At 42.8% G+C, this 19249-nt stretch overlaps 1 long non-coding RNA gene across 2 annotated transcripts in view; it reads right to left on the reverse strand.

The window, feature by feature from the left end:
- The window catches only part of LOC146857172 (uncharacterized), a 227290-nt gene that overhangs the window by 23043 nt on the left and 184998 nt on the right, over positions 1-19249 (reverse strand). For both annotated transcript variants that reach the window (XR_014979863.1, XR_014979864.1), the window contains 2 exons: positions 10546-10609; positions 10233-10295 (listed from right to left, as the gene is read on the reverse strand). This is a non-coding gene — a long non-coding RNA (uncharacterized LOC146857172). The remainder of the gene's footprint in view (positions 1-10232; positions 10296-10545; positions 10610-19249) is intronic.

The following is a 19249-nucleotide window of genomic DNA, read 5'->3' on the forward strand; positions in this document are numbered from 1 at the left end:
CATCCTACTCAGAAGTTTGCATATTTCCCAATTTCAAGCATGAAAAGGACTCTAAGCACACGTATTTTAGTTTGAAAAGGGATTGTTGGACTTGGCCCTTTCCCCTGAATTTTTCGCTTTCATGGGAAACTACATGATATATGAATGCAAATATTGAATGCTGTGCGATGGTGTACGCAGACTGAGTTGCCCCATTTTAAAACATGCAACCTTTAAAATGGATGCCATAGCTGTGTGGTTGTGCCGTCTGATTGAGCTGGGTTAACAGTCTAGTGGTTATTTCCCAGCAACCCCAGCTTTTGGAGGGAAGCCTGGCACCCCAGGGTGCTCTACCCCTCCCCCTAGGCCAATTAGAACCAGTTTCCCCAGATGCTTCAAGAAGCTTCTGGCACTGTCTGGTAGGTGGGGTGAGGGGCGTATAAAGGGCGGAGCTGGGCTGCCATGTGCTCAGTCAGAGGGGGGACCTGAGAGAGAGGGGACCTGCTGCCAGGGGTTACCGCCACATGGGCCTGTGTGCTGGGCCCTGAGCTTACCTACACCCCTCTACTGTCCACAGGGCGAGGGAAACATATAGTTCGGGCGATGCTGACCTGGAGGAACCTCCGCAGGAGTTTTAGGCCGTAGGGCCTAGAACTCCTGCAACTGGAAGTGACAGGGCTTAGGCGCTGCCTTTTAAGTTGAGTGAGGGATCCTGAACTAACCCACTGATCTAGCCCGGCGGGAGGAGAACCCAGGGACGACCGGCAGAGACTAATTAGTCCGCCTTCAGCCACCAACTCAACTCCCCCCCTAATGAAACCCTCAACCAAGGGTGCAGGACCCAGCCAGCGCCTCGTGGGACCCTGACCGCATGCCCTGTGCAAGGTGAGCGCTATACTTGGTGGGCGCTACGCTGGAGTTACTGTGTCCTGCCTGCTACCTAGCGCCTGGGAAGCGCTATATCTACAGCCCTGGTAGCGCTGTGTGGGGAGAAGAACTGGTTAATTGGGAAGGGCCGCGTGGGTGCACCTCGGAGCGCTTAAAGAACCCAGCGGGAGGCCACCCCATGGTTCAAGCACCTTTGAACTTAAGGAAAGCGGAGCGGGAGCCCACCCCGCATAACAGCCACCTTTTGCCTAAATTTAAACATTGCGGGAGCCCACCCCGCCCTTATCTGCCTTCCGCGGGTGCCCACCCCGCATTTGTGCTGCCGCGACGTGTATCTGAAAGCGGGTGCCTACCCCGCACTTTGTCACCAGCCGGTAATCAGCGCCGCGCGGGCTTCCCCGTGACGTCGGGGGAGCCGCGCTGTGATTGGCGCTGACAGGAGTGTCCTGGGGGGGGAAGTCCCGCCCCGCAGCAGGAAGCCGACCGGAAGAGGAATCCAGGCGGTAGCCTACCCCGCGCTGGACGTCGGACCGGAGGGGGAACATGTAGACCATTATTTTCACTACCAGATAGAGATGTGACTGGTTAAGCTAACCAGTTTGTACAACCACCCCACCAGGATTTTAGCTTGCCTTACTTCTCCGCCAATAAAACCTTTTCTGGATAAGTAAAGGCAATGTAACTTTTTACACTTTTACTCATTTCACTTCCACGCCAAAACACAAACAAACCCGCTGCGCTGTAAAAAGGCATCGTAGCACACCAAGGAGGCACTCGGCATCTCTGGTGGGAACTCAATGATGAAGCATGCCACCAATCAGGTTGGTAAGTGTGGGTTCATCTAGAAAACAGGCTTGACTCCTCATGAAAGCTATTTGTCTGGAATCACTCTTCTGCTGATTATTTGATTATTTTATACATAGGGGACCAAGAGTGGCTTCACTTATACTCCCTTTCTCTCTTGTTGATTTGACATAATGTAGAACAACCACTTTTTTAGGCCTCACAGTGACCAAAATTGTAATTTTTACAGACATTTCCTTCTATTCAGAAGATTCTATTTTGACTGATTTCAGGCAGGCAAATGACTCTAAACACACTTATTTTAGTTCCAAAAGTGATCATTCACATCCAACAGTCACTTACAGTCAAAAGATTAAATGTTCAAAAATCATCATCACTGACCATCTGGAGAAAGTTCATATAGTCCAGGTTCATCGTTTCTCATCAGAAAATTGATTTTTTTGGACTATACTAAAAATGATTCAAAATGTCAATTAAATCATGCTTAATGTAGAATAACCACTTTTTTTAGGCCACACAGTGACCAAAATTGTCATTTTTACAGACTTTTCCTTCTACTCAGAAGATTCTATTCTGACTGATTTCAAGCAGGGAAATTACTCTAAACACACAAGTTACTTACCTTCGGTAACGATATATCTGTAAGAAACATTAGTAGTGATAGATTCCTTACCTTAAAAATTACCTGCAGGCGTCAGACTGGATCCGTAAAGTTTTGTCAGCGGTACCCCTGTGCGTCGGTAGGCATCATCGTGCATCTTGGACGTCGTTGGCGTCGAGATGACGCCGCTGGAGATACTTAGACGCGCCCACACGCGCTGACTTCAGTTCTTTCTTTTTCCGCGCCAGCAAGCGTGTGTCTCTACTCTCTGGGCACGACCACGAGTCCAAGTCGTGCCCCAACTCCCGGGCCATGGTGCCAAAATCTCTGCGGGAGCAGTCCCGAAGGTTGCTGGAAGTCCGGCAGTCAACTCCGCGCCGCTCAAGGTCCCGGTCCAGTCACCATCATTCCTCTTCGCACTCTGGGTCAGGTAAGTCGAAGCATTCCCAAAAGAAGTCAAAGAAGCATTGTCGCTCCTCGAATTCCCCTCGCCCATCGTGCAACGTGGCTGAGGGCCACGTCATTGCCGGCCTAACCACCTTTTCCGGGTCCGTCGGTGACACCTGCCCAGGTGCAAGAGTTTCTTGCTGCTATGGCCCGACTCTTTGGGCCATCTGGCCCCGCCGGTGCGCCCGCGGGCCCGACTGGGGGTCCTGTCCTTCCATCGCCAGCGGCTCCGGCGTCGCTGCCAGCTCTGGCAACTCAGGACCCCCTGGGATCTGGTATCGGACCCTGGTCAACCTTGTAACGCATCCACCGATGTTGCCCCCACTGGCACCACCTCCGGCGTTGCCCGGTCATCGGGACGTCGTCCCCAGTTTCAACCCTGAACCGGACACGATGCGCGATCGGCACCGATCTTAACGCAGATAGGGGCCTTTTTCCCCCCATGTCCATCTTCCTTATTTTCAGCCTGTTCCACAGACTTCGAAGGCAGGGGTGGACTGGGAGGGGTCGGAGGACCCTCTCACACAGAAGTGTGCTTATGACCCAGACTGGGCAGAGGATTTGGGGGATGCCAGTGGTCTTGACACCACACCTGACCTTGGCATGCTGCCTCCTCCTACCGTGGCCACGGAGGAAGGAGCCAGTTACGCAGTGGTGTTGCGTAGGGCGGCCAAGGCCCTCCACCTCTCACTCCCTACAGTGGCCGTCAGGACGAACCTCCTTACAGAAGTGCTCCAGCCGGCGGCAACCTCTTCGGAGCCCTTTCTGCCCTTTAATGAAGCACTGTCTGACATTCTTTTGGGCACCTGGTCCAGGCCCAACACAGGGGCTCCTGTGGACAGGAACGTGGCCCGACGCCATCGCCTGGCTCCGGGTGACCCCCTCTTCATTTCCCAAACCCCCCACTCCTGAGAGCTTGGTTGCCCAAGCCTCGGCTTCCCAGAGCGCGTTCCCTTCCGCACCTCCGGAAAGGGAATCCAAGAAGCTGGAGCAGCTTGGCAAGAAGCGGTTTTCTTCTGCCAGGTTAGGGCTGCGGTCGGTGAACACCGCATGCCTCTGGGGCCATTATTCCCACTCTGTGTGGGACACGGTTGCACAGGTACTGCCTAGCTGTCCGGAGGAGGTCCAGACAGTACTCTCCCTAGGTATTGCTGCTGGGAGAGACGCAACTAAGTTCACCATCCGTTGTGGGCTTGACACTGCTGACTCCCTGGGCAGAGCGATTACCATAACTGTGGCGCTAGCTGAGGACAACTGGCTGCTCGGGGGATGTCCAGAACACTCAGATGGACATGCCCTTTTGATGGCATTTGCCTTTTTGGCCATAAGGCAGATAGTGCGTTGGAGCGCTTTAAGGACTCCCGGGCTACGGCCAAGTCCTTGGGTTTGTCCGGCACTCTGCCTCCTCCGCCTTTCGCTCCTTTTGTGGCCAAGGAAGGGGTGCCCCACCACTTTTACAGGGCCACAGGCCAACTCAGCCACAACTTCGGCGCGGATGTGGGAACCGTGGAAGCGGTTCAGGGGGCCAGCGGGCGGGTCAGTCCACCTCCACCCTCACAGCATCCACTGCAAAGCCTTCCTAGTCCGGAATTTCAGGCCCATCAAACACCAGTGGATGGTAGAATTCGCTATCATCTCCCCCATTGGCGCAACGCGCTTTCGGACAAGTGGGTGCTGCAAATTGTCCGAAGGGGCTACTCCCGCCCCTTCGAGACTATCCCTCCAGCCATGCCACCTCAGTACCACCGCATGTCGGGGGACCATCTTGTGCTTCTTCAGCAGGAAGTCACGGCCCACTAGGCCAAGGGGGCCATAGAGCGCGTTGCTGGACCAGAAGTAGGTCGTTGTTGTTATTCCCAATACTTTCTGGTCCCCTAGAAGGACAAGGACCTGCGTCCTATCTTGGACCTCAGGAACGTCAACCACATTCTCCAGAAGATGTTGACGCTAGCTCAGGTCTTGTCTGCCCTCGACCCTGGAGACTGGATGGTAGCGTTGGACCTGCAGGACGCTTAATTCCACATCCCAGTCCTGCTGGCCCACCGGAGTTTTCTGCGGTTTACGGTAGGCCACGAGCACTTTCAGTTTACTATGCTCCCCTTCGGCCTTACCAGCGCCCCTCGGGTGTTCACAAAAGTGATGGCGGTGGTTGCAGTCCATCTGCGCAGATCAGGGGTTCCAGTCTTCCCCTATCTCGACGACTGGCTGTTGAAGGCAGGCTCGCCCCAAGCAGTCGTCTCCCACCTCCAGACTACGGCCGACCTCCTGCTTATGCTGGAGTTTTCCATCAACGTGCCGAAGTCGCACCTGATTCCCTCTCAGAAGATCCTCTTCATTGGAGCAGTTCTGGACTCGGTGCAGTTTCGGGTTTATCCTCCCGAGCAGCGAGACCAGGATATTCAGGCTATGATTCCAATCTTTCAGCCTCTATCCCGGGTTACGGTCAGGATGACCCTCCGGCTACTGGGCCTGATGGCCTCCTGCATCCTGCTAGTGGATCATGTCAGATGGCATATGCGGGCGCTGCAGTGTGACCTGAAGTTCCAGTGGGCACAGCATCAGGGCAACCTGTCCGACCATGCCCAGATCTCGGAGGGCACTGCACGACAATTGCAGTGGTGGCACACGAATTGCGATTGTGTCAATGGCAGATCCCTTTCCCTTCCCCAACCGAAACAAACAGTTGTGACAGACGCGTCCCTTCTGGGATGGGGCGGCCACAGGGGAGAAGTAGAGATCAGAGGCCTCTGGTCTCCGGCGGAGTCCCGGCTCTGTCTCAATCTTCTGGAGCTTCGGGCGATGCGACTTGCACTGAAGGCATTCCTTCCCTCTGTCATGGGGAGAGTAGTGCAGGTGTTCATAGACAACACCACCGCCATGTGGTACTGCAACAAACAGGGCAGGGTGGGGTCGTGAACCCTTTGTCAGGAGGCTCTGCGCCTCTGGACATGGCTGGACCATCAGGGCATTTCCTTGGTGGTTCAACACCTGGCAGGTTCTCTGAATGCCAAGGCGGACAAACTCAATATAAAGCGCAAAAAGAATTGGGGAACACGGGCACCTCTGTCTTGTGCCACATGAGAGCTTAATTCTTCCTGACTCCATCCCCATCAATTGAATTTTTGCGTGGGATTGTACGTACATAGCCCTTATAGCAGTCAATATGCGAGGGCCAAAGCCATTAGTTCTTAAGTTATTCCAAAGGTATGCCCACTCGACCTGGTCAAAGGCTTTTTGAGCATCCAATAGTATAAGAGACATCTGCCCCCCTGTCTGTTCCACTAAATCAAATCATGAAATTACGTGTTGGACATGATCTGTCGTTCCTCGCCCCGGGATAAATCCGTGCTGCCACGGGCTAACCAGGGAGGCGATTATTTTTGCCAATCTAAGCGCTATAATTTTGGAGTAAAGTTTCTCATCCGCATTTATAAGGGAAATGGGCCTATACGAGGCTGGGTCTTCAGCAGGTTTTCCCTTTTTCAGAAAGATGACTGTTAGTTTCCTTCCAAAATTGGGGCGGACTTCCCTTGTACTGTACCGCCAAAAACAGGTTCAGCTTAAGGGGTGCCAGCTCTGGCTGCAAGGCTTTGCATATTTCCATCGGAATCCCATCTGGGCCAGCGGCCTTGCCATGAGCCATAGCCTGAAGTGCCTCAGTAACTTCATTCAGAGAAATATCTTCCTCTAATTTTTGAATTGTAGGGGGGTGGGGGTGATATTAGTTCCCGCACCTACTAATATTTGTGGATAGACCTCAGAACTGTACAAGTCCTCATAAAATTCAGCGAAAACTTGAACACAGTCCTGAGGTTCTGCCACCATTTTCCAGTCCTTCCTCTTTAACTTCAAAATATTATTTGCCTCCACCCTCTGTTTCAATCTAAGTGCAAGATGTCTCCATGTCATCTATCCATATTGATAATTATCCCTGGCCCGAGTTTGGTACGCTTCGGCATTTCTTTTTTTCATTATAGATCCCATTAAATTTAGCTTTAATGCTTATTACTTTTAGTTCTAATTGACTCTGCAGTTCCACCTGCTTTCTTCCAATAGCTCCCATATGCTGTTTCTCGTATTTAGAGAGCTCTGCCATAAGCTGCTGTGTTGCCTCTCTGTTCTTTCCTAAGGTGCCCAGCGTAACTAATGATCTCCCCCCCTGAGACAAGCCTTGAATGCATCCCAAACGGTTACTCTCGATGTACTAAACCGGTTTGCCTCATAAAATTGCCTAGTCCACCCCCTGATGTGATCTATAAATCCCTCAGTAGCCAAAAGTTTTCTATCAAAGGACCATTTTGTGAAGGAATTCTCATGCCCCTGGACCTCGATTTCCAGCATCAGAGGTTTATGGTCTGACAAGACCTTAGGTAGTTTCCTTATGGTAGCTCCCTCTTTAAGAGAGGCAGAGACAAAAAAAGTAGTTGAGCCTAACGTACTTCCGATGCGGGCAAGAAAATGTGTACCCTGCATCCCCTGCTTTTTTGTGAGCCCACACATCCACTAGATCATGGCTTTCCACTAGAGCTTTTACGGCCTTGAACACTTGTGGCTTTCTCCCCTGATACTTTCCCCAAGGTGTATCCTGTGTTTCTAGATGGATAGTGAAGTCCCCTCATATTATGAGTGGGGATGGCCAAGAAGCTAATTCAAGCTTTAGTTTTGCCCATAAATCTGGGTCATCGAGGTTCGGGCCATAAATCGTGCATAGTGTTACCCTACTAGGTAGTAAGGCAATCGCCCACCTTCCCCATTTATCCGCTAGAGTTTGCTCGGCTGATGGCATCCGATTAGAGATATGTATAGCAACACCTCTCGTAGTAGTTGTCTGTAGTGAACTGACTGCCTGTGTATATCCAGGGATGACGTCAAGTCCTCTCTTTTGCCATGGGATATGGGTCTCTTGTTGACAAATATCTGCACCCCACGCTCGCACCACTTCTGCTGATCTATTTCTCTTGCCCCTATCATTCAGGACCCCTATATTTACCGAACAGATGCACAGCCTACCCATCCCTGTAATTTGTTTGATACCCAAGTTGCACCTTAAACCATTCCTTCATCTCCGTGCCAATCTGAACTCGGCTCTCCTCTGTTTTTCCTGAATTTGCCCCCCCCCCCTCCACTTCCCTCCCTCACTCCCCCTTCCAATCTACCCCCCCCTGCTTTAAGAAGCAACAGACCTGTTAGGTCTGTGGTTGATGAGCGGTGAGACCCTCCCGATAGTGATGTATGTAGTAGTGTGTACTCAATACCTATATTTTATTCTTATTTGTACCCTTGTGGAGCCCCCACCCCAATTGTCATCTTCCTCCGAGACGATTTTTTTTCCCAAAACTTAAAGATATCCAAGCGATTTTAACGGGGAGAAAAAAGGAGAGACTATCAGCATCAACATGTTAAGTTGTCCTCTGCCCCTACATCTAAAAACTCCTTTGCCTTAATTTCCGACGTAAAGAATCTTGTTTGATCTTTCCAGACTACTTTTAGTCGAGCCGGGTTTAGGAGGAAGGCCTGCGCTCCTTTATCTTGAAAAGGCTTAATCATCTGGCGTAAACTCCACCGTCGTTCCACGGTAATATGGCAGAAATCTGGTTTAGTAAAAAAAGAAAACCCATCTATACTGCGTTGTGCTTCCGGTCCTGCCCTTTCAAACACATTTTGCCTCAATAAATAGTTTCCAAAATAGACCAGAAATGCCCTTGGTTTGGCATCTGAGCGAACTGGTTGTCGAATAGCAAATGGAACTCGGTGTGCCCTTTGCATCTCCTGCTGCCAATTCCAACCTTCCAAATCAAGAAAGTAGTTCTGCAACAGTTGCACCATGTATGTACGTGCATCGGACCCCTCCTTTTCCTCCGGGATACCCAGGAATCTCAAATTGTTCCTTCGCGGATGATTCTCGCTCTCTTTCAGCTTCTACTGGATATCCACAATTCGTGCTTCATGGGTTTCTACTTGCCCTATTGAACCCACTACCTCTGACTCCAACAAGTCCGTTCTTGACTCAATCTCAGTCATCTGATCACTTCTATCTTTACAAGTTCTTGCAACTTTCCTAATTGCCCCTTGCAATTTACGGGAAGCATTCTGAGATCTTTTACTTTCCAGCCGAGATTCGTCTTGGTGTGCCACCACGCACTGCAGAATTGATTCCAGAGTTGGGGGTTCCGGAGTAGGGTCTTCACCGGGGGATTTGTTACTATTCCCCATCATTTGGTCTCCAAGTGAGTAATCCCATCTCAGGTCCCCTTGCTTTTACCTCTCAGCTCTCCCCATTCTGAGATACGTCGACCGAGTAGTTGCAGCAGAGCCAGAGACTCCCGTGCCCTTGCCTTGTGCACCACTCTCTTCACTTGACTCTATATTGGACCCAGAATCTGACCCAAAACCTGACCATGTAGCATCAGATAGTGAAGAGAAGTCATTCGCTTCTGAATCGATATCTCTTTCCCTGTGGCCCTGCGGGGTTCTAAGGGTCCTAAAAGCCCCGTTGTGTTTTAGCTTCCCCCTAGGCTCATAATTGGGAGGATTCCGGTCCAATGCCCCAGATAAATCATTCTGGTCCCTTTTGGGCCCTATTTTGCCCCCGTAAGTCTTTGATTTCGTACTTTTTTTTTTGCATTTTGATGGGCCACTAATAGGTCCTGCTCTTGTACCTGTTCCTGTACGTGTTCCTGTACACCTGTCTCGGCATCATGACTGCTGCCTAGAATGTCTGTCCTGCCAGAGGGGTCCATTAACTGAGCTTCTTCCCCAGCTCTGCCCATACCAGCCTCCGGCTGTAGCTGCTCACTATTTGGAAGGCCATTTTCGTCTACCGGCTGCTCTTGGATTTTACTCAAAGTTTTGATCTCTACAGGCCCCTCTCCAGCCCCCCCTTACTTCTTACCAGCCGGCATTGGAACACTCTTCCCCAGCCATTCCAGGCTGCTCTCTCTCCTGTGCTTGTGCTACGGAGCAGATCCCTGTTCCTCTAAGCTTTTCGATGACTGACATGGAGGACCATTGCGGCTGGGGCTGCGCGCCCGCACCCCTCCCCTTCCTGTCAGCTGGGTTCTCCGTTCCAAGCCTCTGCCTGCCTACGTCTCCGGACTGTGACCGGCTCCATATCCACTGTATCTCCCTGTGGGGATTCCTGAGGGCCGGTATGGTGCGCCGTGCCGCTCCCCCTTGCACCCGCCTTTCGGCCCATGCTTCCTAGGATCAGTGAGGGTGAGGGTCCAACGCGCCCCGCCGGAACCTGAGTCAGCACCTGTTCGAAACCTCTGCAGCCGGCGATCAGCTGCTCCGCGATCATGTCTAATGTAGAATAACCACTTTTTTTTAGGACTCCGTGACCAAAATTTTCATTTTTACAGACTTTTCCACCTTCTCAGAAGCTTCTATTTTGATTGATTTCGGACAGGAAAATGGCTCTAAATACACTTAATTGAGATCCAAAAGTGATTATTTACATCCAACAGTCATTTACGGTCAAAAGATCAAACATTCAAAAATCACCATTACTGACCATCTGGAGAAAGTGTGACAGGTCCGGTGTCATCGTTCTTCATCAGAATATTGATTTTTTGGACTGTAAATCAAATGATTCAAAATGTCAATTGGATCTTTCCTCATGTTGAATAACCACTTTTTAAAGCCTCACAGTGATTACAATTGCTATTTTTAAAAACTTTTCCACCTACTCAGAACCTTCTATTTTGACAAATTTCAGGGAGGAAAATGACTGGAAACACACTTATATTAGCACCAAAAGTGAAAATTCACATCCAATAGTCATTTACAGTCAAAAGATTAAATATTCAAAAATCAGCATTACTGACCATCTGAAGAAAGTTCTACAGGTCCGGGGTCATCCTTTTTCATCAGAATATTGTGTTTTTTTGACTGTACAAAAAATAATTCAAAATTTCAATTGGATCATGTCTAATGTAGAACCACCACTTTTTTAGCACTCACAAAGACCAAAATTGTAATTTCTACAGATTATTCATTCTCCTCAGAAGATAATATTTTGATTGATTTCAGGCGGGGAAATGACTCTAAAAAGACTTATTTTAGTTCCAAAAGTGATAATTCACATCCAATCGTCTTTTACAGTCAAAATATTAAACATTCAAAAATCACCATTACCGACAATCTGGAGAAAGTTCGACAGGTCCAGTGTCATCGTTTTTCATCAGAATATTGATTTTTTGGACTGTGAAACAAATGATTCAAAATATCAATTGGATCATTCCTCAAGTTCTAAAAACACTTTTTGAAGCCTCACAGTGATCAAAATTGCTATTTTTACAGACTTTTCCTCCTACTCTGGAGCTTCTATTATAACCGATTTCAGGTAGGAAAATGACTGTAAACACACTTATTTTAGTTCCAAAAGTGATGAGTCACATCCGGGATTCATTTACAGTTCAAATATTAAACATTAAAAATTCAGCATTACTGTCCATTTAGAGAAAGTTTCTCAGGTCCGTTTGTCATCATTTTTTCATCAGAAATTGAATTTTTTCGGCCGTGCTAACAATGATTCAAAATTTCAATTGTATTGGGCCTTATTATTATAAACTTAGTATAGTTTCAAAAGTGATGATTCACATCCTAGTTATTTACATTCAAAAGACTAAATATTAAAAAACATCACTATTACTGACCAGTCGGAGATAGATCCTCCGGTTCAGGTTAATTGTTTTTCATCAGGAATTAGATTTTTTCAACCGTAGAAAAAATTATTCAAAATGTCAATTGTATCATGCCCCACTTTTTAAGCACTCCCATTGAGCAAAATTGCAATTTTTATAAACTTTTCCTGCTACTCAGAAGTTTGTATCTTGCACAATTGCGAGCATGAACATTACTCTAAAAGCAATAATTTTAGTTCCAAAAGTTATGATTCACAATTGAAAGTCCTTTATATTCAAAAGATTAAACATTGAAAAATCAACATTACTGATCAGTCTGAGAAAGTTCCTCAGGTCTGTGGTCGTTTTTTTTGGATTGTACAAAAAATAATTCAAAATGTCATTTGTATTGCGCCTCATGTTGAACTACCACTATGAAGGCCTCCCAGTGACCAAAATTGGCAATTTTATAGTCTTTCCTTGCTACTTAGAAGCTTGTATTTTGCCCAATTTCGAGCATGAAAATGACTAAGCACACTTATTTTAGTTCCAAAAGTGATGAGTCACATCCAAGAGTCATTTACAGTTGGAAGATTAAACAGTAAAAATTCACCATTACTGCCCATTTGGAGAAAGTTTCTCAGGTCCGTCTGTCATAATTTTTTCATCAGAAATTTGATTTTTTCGGACCGTACTAACAATGATTCAAAATTTCAATTGTATTGGGCCTTATGTTCGATAACCGCTTTTCAAGGGATCCCAGTGACCAAAATTGTAATTTTATAGACTTTTCTTCCTACTTAGAAGTTTGCATTATGCCCAATTTCGAGCATGAAAAGGACTCTGCGCACACTTATTATAGTTTCAAAAGTGACGATTCAACTCCTAGTTATTTACATTCAAAAGATTAAATATTTAAAAAATCACTATTACTGACCAGTCGGAGATAGTTCCTCCGGCTCATTGTTTTTCCAACATGAATTAGATTTTTTCGACTGTAGAAAAAAATATTCAAAATATCAATTGTATCATGCATCATTTTGAATACCCACTTTTTATGGACTCCCATTGAGCAAAATTGCCATTTTTATAAACTTTTCCTGCTACTCAGAAGCTTGAATTTTGCCCAATTTCGCGCATGAAAAGGACCCTAAAAGCAAATATTTTAGTTCCAAAAGTTATGATTCACAATTGAAAGTCATTTATATTCAAATGATTAAACATTGAAAAATCACCATCACTGATCATTCTGAGAAAGTTCCTCAGGTCTGGGGTCATCGTTTTTTTTAAGACTGTACAAAAAAATAATTAAAAATGTCAATTGTATTGCACCTCATTTTGAATTACCACTATGAAGGCCTCCCAGTGACCACAATAGGCAATTTTACAGACTTTTCTTCCTACTTAGAAGCTTAATTTTGCCCAATTTTGAGCATGAAAATGACTCTAAGCACCCTTATTTGAGTTCTAAAAGTGATGATTCACATCCGTGAGTCGTTTACAGTTGAAAGATTAAACATTAAAAAAATCACCATTACTCTCCATTTGGAGAAAGTTCCTCAAGTCTGGGATCATCGTTTTACATCAGGAATTGGATTCTTTGCACTGTACAAAAAATGATTCAAAATTTCAATTCCATTGCGCCTCATGTTGAATAGCCACTTTTTAATGCCTACAAGTGACCAAAATTGACATTTTATACACTTTTGCTACTAGACAGAAGCTTGTATTTTGCCGGATTTGAAGTATGAAAATAGTTCTAAACACACATTTCAGGTCATAAAATGATGATTCACTTCCGAGAGTTATTTACCGTTGAAAGATTAGACATAAAAAAATAACCATTACTGTCCATTCGGATAAAGTTCCTCAGGTCCATGGTCAACGATTTTGATAAGAAATTGGATTTTTTTGAACCGTACTAAAAGTAATAGAAAATGTCAATTATGTCGCGTCTCATGTTGAATAACCAATTTTTAACGCCTCCTAGTGACCAAAATTAGCATTTTTATAGTCTTTTCATCCTACTCAGAAGTTTGCATTTTTCCCAGTTTCAAACATGAAAATGAGTCTAAGCACACTTGTTATAGTTCCAAAAGTGATGATTCACATCCTTGAGTCATTTACAGTTGAAAGGTTAAACATTTAAAAAAATCACTATTACTGTCCATTTGGAGAAAGTTTCTCCGGTCCGTTGGTCATCACTTTTTCATCAGAAATTGGATTTTTTGGGACCATATTATAAATGATTGAAAATGTCAATTGTATCGCGCCTCTTGTTGAAAAACCACGTTTTAAGGCCAACCAGTGACTAAAATTGCTATTTTATAGACTTTTCCTCCTACTTAGAAACTTTTATTTTGCCCAATTTCGAGCATGACAAGGACTCTATGCACACTTATTTTAGTTCCAAAAGTGATGATTCACATCTGAAAGTAATTTACAGTCAAAAGATTAAACATTAAAAAATCACTATTACTGATCATTCTGAGAAAGTTCCTCAGGTTTGGGGGTCCTTGTTTTTTTTGGACTGTACATAAATAATTCAAAATGTCAATTGTATTGCGCCTCAGGTTGAATTACCACTATTAAGTCCGCCCTGTGACCAAAATTGGCATTTTATAGACTTTTCTTTCTACTTAGAAGCTTGTATTTTGCCCAATTTCGAGCATGAAAATGACACTAAGCACACTTATTTTAGTTCCATAGGCGAAGATTCACATCTGTGAGCCATTTACAGTAGAAAGTTAAACATACAAAATTCACCATTACTGTCCATTCAGAGAAAGCTCCTCGGGTCCGTTTGTCATACTTTTTTCATCAGAAATTCAATTTTTTGGGTCCGTACTAAAAATAATTCAAAATTTCAACTGTATTAGGCTTTATGTTGGATAACCGCTTTTCAAGGAATCCCAGGGACCAAAATTGCCATTTTATAGACTTTACTTCCTACTTAGAAGTTTGCATTTTGCCCAATTTCAAGCATGAAAAGGACTCTGAGCAAGCTTATTTTAGTTTCAAAAGTGATGATTCACATCCTAGTTATTTACATTCAAAACATTACATATTTTTAAAAAAATCACTATTTCTGACCAGTCGGAGAAAGTTCCTCCGGTCCAGGTTCATTGTTTTTCATCAGGAATTGGATTTTTTGCACTGTACAAAAAATTATTCGAAATGTCAATTGTATCATGCCTCATTTTGAATAAACACTTTTTAAGGACTCCCATTGACCAACATTGCCATTTTCATAAACTTTTCCTGCTACTCAGAAGCTTGTATTTTGCTCAATTTAGAGCATGAAAATGACTAAGCACAATTATTTTAGTTCCAAAATTGATGAGTTACATCCGGGAGTCAGTTACAGTTGGAAGATTAAACAGTAAAAATTCACCATTACTGTCCATTCGGAGAAAGTTCCTTGGGTACGTTTGTCATCATTTGTTCACCAGAAATTTGATTTTTTCCGACCGCACTAACAAGGATTCAAAATTTCAATTGTATTGGGCCGTATGTTGGATAACCTCTCTTCAAGGAATCCCAGTGACCAAAATTGCCATTTTATAGACTTTTCCTCCTACTTGGAAGCTTTTATTTTGCCCAATTTCGAGCATGAAAAGGACTAAGCACACTTATTTTAGTTCCAAAAGTGATGATTCACATCTGAAAGTAATTTACAGTCAAAAGATTAAACATTAAAATACCACCATTACTGATCATTGTGAGAAAGTTCCTCAGGTCTGGGGGTCCTTGTTTTTTTTGGACTGTATAAAAAATAATTCAAAATGTCAATTGTATTGCGCCTCAGGTTGAATTAACACTATTAAGTCCTCCCTGTGACCAAAATTGGCATTTTATAGACTTTTCTTTCTACTTAGAAGCTTGTATTTTGCCCAATTTCGAGCATGAATATGACTAAGCACACTTATTTTAGTTCCAAAAGTGATGATTCACATCAGAAAGTAATTTATAGTCAAAAGATTAAACATTAAAAAAATCACTATTACTGATAATTCAGAGAAAGTTCCTCAGGTACGTTTGTCATCATTTTTCATCAGAGATTTTTTGGGACCGTAATAAACAGGATTTAAAATTTTAATTGTATTGGGCCTAATGTTGGATGACCACTTTTCAAGGAATCCCAGTGACCAAAATTTCAATTTTTATAAACTTTTCCAGCTAATCAGAAGCTTGTAATTTGACCATTTTCAAGCATGAAAATGACCTAGCACACTTATTTTAGTTTCATAAGTGATGATCAGATTATAGTTATTTAGTTTAGAAAGATTAAATTTTTGTTTTTAAAAATCACCATTTCTGACCAGTCAGAGAAAGTTTCTCCGGTCCAGGTTCATTGCTTTATTCAGGAATTGGATTTGTTGCACTGTACAAAACATTATTCAAAATGTCAATCGTATTGCGCCTCATGTTGAATTGTCATGTTTAAGGCCTCCGAGTGACCAAAATTGGCAATTGTATAGACTTCTCTTCCTACTTAGACGCCTGTATTTTGCCCAATTTAGAGCATGAAAATGACACAAAGCACACTTATTTTAGTTCCATAAGTGATGATTCAAATCCGGGAGTCATTTACAGTTCAAATATTAAACATTAAAAATTCACCATTACTGTCCATTTGGAGAAAGTTTCTCAGGTCCGTTTGTCATAATTTTTTCATCAGAAATTTGATTTTTTCTGACCGTACTAACAATGATTCAAAATTTCAATTGTATTGGGCCTTATGTTGGATAACCGCTTTTCAAGGAATCCCAGTGACCAAAATTGGAATTTTATAGACTTTTCATCCTACTTAGAAGTTTGCATTATGCCCAATTTTGAGCCTGAAAAGGACTCTGCGCACACTTATTATAGTTTCAAAAGTGATGATTCACATCCTAGTTATTTACATTCAAAATATCAAATATTAAAAAAATCACTATTTCTGACCAGTCAGAGAAACTTCCTCCGTTCCAGGTTCATTGTTTTTCATCAGAAATTGGATTTTTTCGACTGTACAAAAGTTATCCAAAATTTCAATTGTATCATATGCTTCATTTTGAATAAACACCTTTTAGGGACTCCTGCAGACCGAAATTGCTATTTTTATCAACTTTTCCTGCTACTCAGAAATTTGTATTTTTCAGAACTGCAAGCATGAAATGACTCTAAAAGCAATTATTTTAGTTCCAAAAGTTATGATTCACAATTGAAAGTCATTTATATTCACTAAATTAAACATTGAAAAATCACCATTACTGATCATTCTGAGACAGTTCCTCAGGTCTGTGGTCATCTTTTTTTTTGGGACTGTACAAGAAATTATTCAAAATGTCATTTGTATTGCGCCTCATGTTGAATTACCACTATTAAGTCCTCCCAGTGACCAAAATTGGCAATTTTATAGACTTTTCTTGCTACTTAGAAACTTGTATTTTGCCTAATTTCGAGCATGAAAATGACTCTAAGCACAATTATTTTAGTTCCAAAATTGATGAGTCACATCCAGGAGTCATTTACAGTTGGAAGATTAAACAGTAAAAATTCACCATTACTGTCCATTCGGAGAAAGTTCCTTGGGTACATTTGTCATCATTTGTTCACCAGAAATTTGATTTTTTCCACCGCACTAACAATGATTCAAAATTTGAATTGTATTGGGCCTTATGTTGGATAACCACTCTTCAAGGAATCCCAGTGACCAAAATTGCCATTTTATAGACTTGTCCTCCTACTTAGAAACTTTTATTTTGCCCAATTAAGGACTCTGAGCACACTTATTTTAGTTACAAAAGTGATGATTCACATCTGAAAGTAATTTACAGTCAAAAGATTAAACAGTAAAAAAAATCACCATTACTGATCATTCTGAGAAAGTTCCTCAGGTCTGTGGTCATCTTTTTTTTTGGACTGTACAAGAAATTATTCAAAATGTCATTTGTATCGCGCCTCATGTTGAATTACCACTATTAAGTCCTCCCAGTGACCAAAATTGGCAATTTTATAGACTTTTCTTGCTACTTAGAAACTTGTATTTTGCCCAGTTTCGAGCATGAAAAGGACTCTGAGGACACTTATTTTAGTTTCAAAAGTGATCCAGATCCGGTAGTGATTTACAGTTGAAAAATTAAACATTAAAAATTCACTATTACTGTCCATTCAGAGAAAGTTCCTCAGGTCCGTTTGTCATCATTTTTCATCAGATTTTTTGAGAACGTACTAAACAGGATTTAAAATGTTAATTGTATTGGGCCTAATGTTGGATAACCGCTTTTCAAGGAATCCCAGTGACCAAAATTGCCATTTTTATAAAATTTTCCTGCTACTCAGAAGCTTGTATTTTGCCCAATTTCGAGCATGAAAATGACACTAAGCACACTTATTTTAGTTCCATAGGCGATGATTCACATCTGGGAGTCATTTGCAGTTGAAAGATTAAACATACAAAATTCACCATTACTGTCCATTCAGAGAAAGCTCCTCGGGTCCGTTTGTCATACTTTTTTCATCAGAAATTCAATTTTTTGGGTCCGTACTAAAAATAATTCAAAATTTCAACTGTATTTGGATTTATGTTGGATAACCGCTTTTCAAGGAATCCCAGTGACCAAAATTGCCATTTTTATAAAATTTTCCTGCTACTCAGAAGCTTGTTTTTTGCCCATTTTCAAGCATGAAAATGACTAAGCACACTTATTTTAGTTTCATAAGTGATGACTCAGATTATAGTTATTTACATTAGAAAAATTAAATATTAAATAAAAAAAAATCACTATTTTTGACCAGTCAGAGAAAGTTTCTCTGGTCCAGGTTCATTGCTTTATTCAGGAATTGGAATTGTTGCACTGTACAAAACATTATTCAAAATGTCAACCGTATTGCGCCTCATGTTGAATTGTCATGTTTAAGGCCTCCAAGTGACCAAAATTGGCAATTGTATAAACTTCTCTTCCTACTTAGAAGCCTGTATTTTTCCCAATTTCGAGCATGAAAATGACTCAAAGCATTTTAGTTCCATAAGTGATGATTCACATTCGGGAGTCATTTACAGTTCAAATATTAAACATTAAAAATTCACCATTACTGTCCATTTGGAGAAAGTTTCTCAGGTCCGTTTGTCATCATTTTTTCATCAGAAATTACATATTTTCAGACCGTACTAACAATGATTCAAAATTTAAATTGAATTGGGCCTTATTATTATAAACTTATTATTGTTTCAAAAGTGATGATTCACATCCTAGTTATTTACATTCAAAAGACTAATTAAAAAACATCACTATTACTGACCAGTCGGAGATAGTTCCTCCGGTTCAGGTTCATTGTTTTTCATCAGGAAATTTTCAACTGTAGAAAAAATTATTCATAATGTCAATTGTATCAAGCCCCACTTTTTAAGCACTCCCATTGAGCAAAATTGCCATTTTTATAAACTTTTCCTGCTACTCAGAAGTTTGTATTTTGCACAATTGCGAGCATGAAAATTACTCTAAAAGCAATTATTTTAGTTGCAAATGTTATGATTCACAATTGAAAGTCCTTTATATTCAAAAGATTAAACATTGAAAAATCACCATTACTGATCAGTCTGAGAAAGTTCCTCAGGTCTGTGGTCATCATTTTTTTTTGACTGTACAAAATAATTTTCAAAATGTCATTTGTATTGCGCCTCATGTTGAATTACCACCATTAAGTCCTCCCAGAGACCAAAATTGGCAATATTATAGTCTTTTCTTGCTACTTAGAAGCTTGTATTTTGCCCAATTTCGAGCATGAAAATGACTAAGCACACTTATTTTAGTTCCAAAAGTGATGAGTCACATCCGGGAGTCATTTACAGTTGGAAGATTAAACAGTAAAAATGCCCCATTACTGTCCATTTGGACAAAGTTCCTCGGGTACGTTTGTC

This window comes from Triturus cristatus, chromosome 3_2 (genome assembly GCF_964204655.1).
Source record: "Triturus cristatus chromosome 3_2, aTriCri1.1, whole genome shotgun sequence".
NCBI classification, from domain to species: domain Eukaryota; kingdom Metazoa; phylum Chordata; class Amphibia; order Caudata; family Salamandridae; genus Triturus; species Triturus cristatus.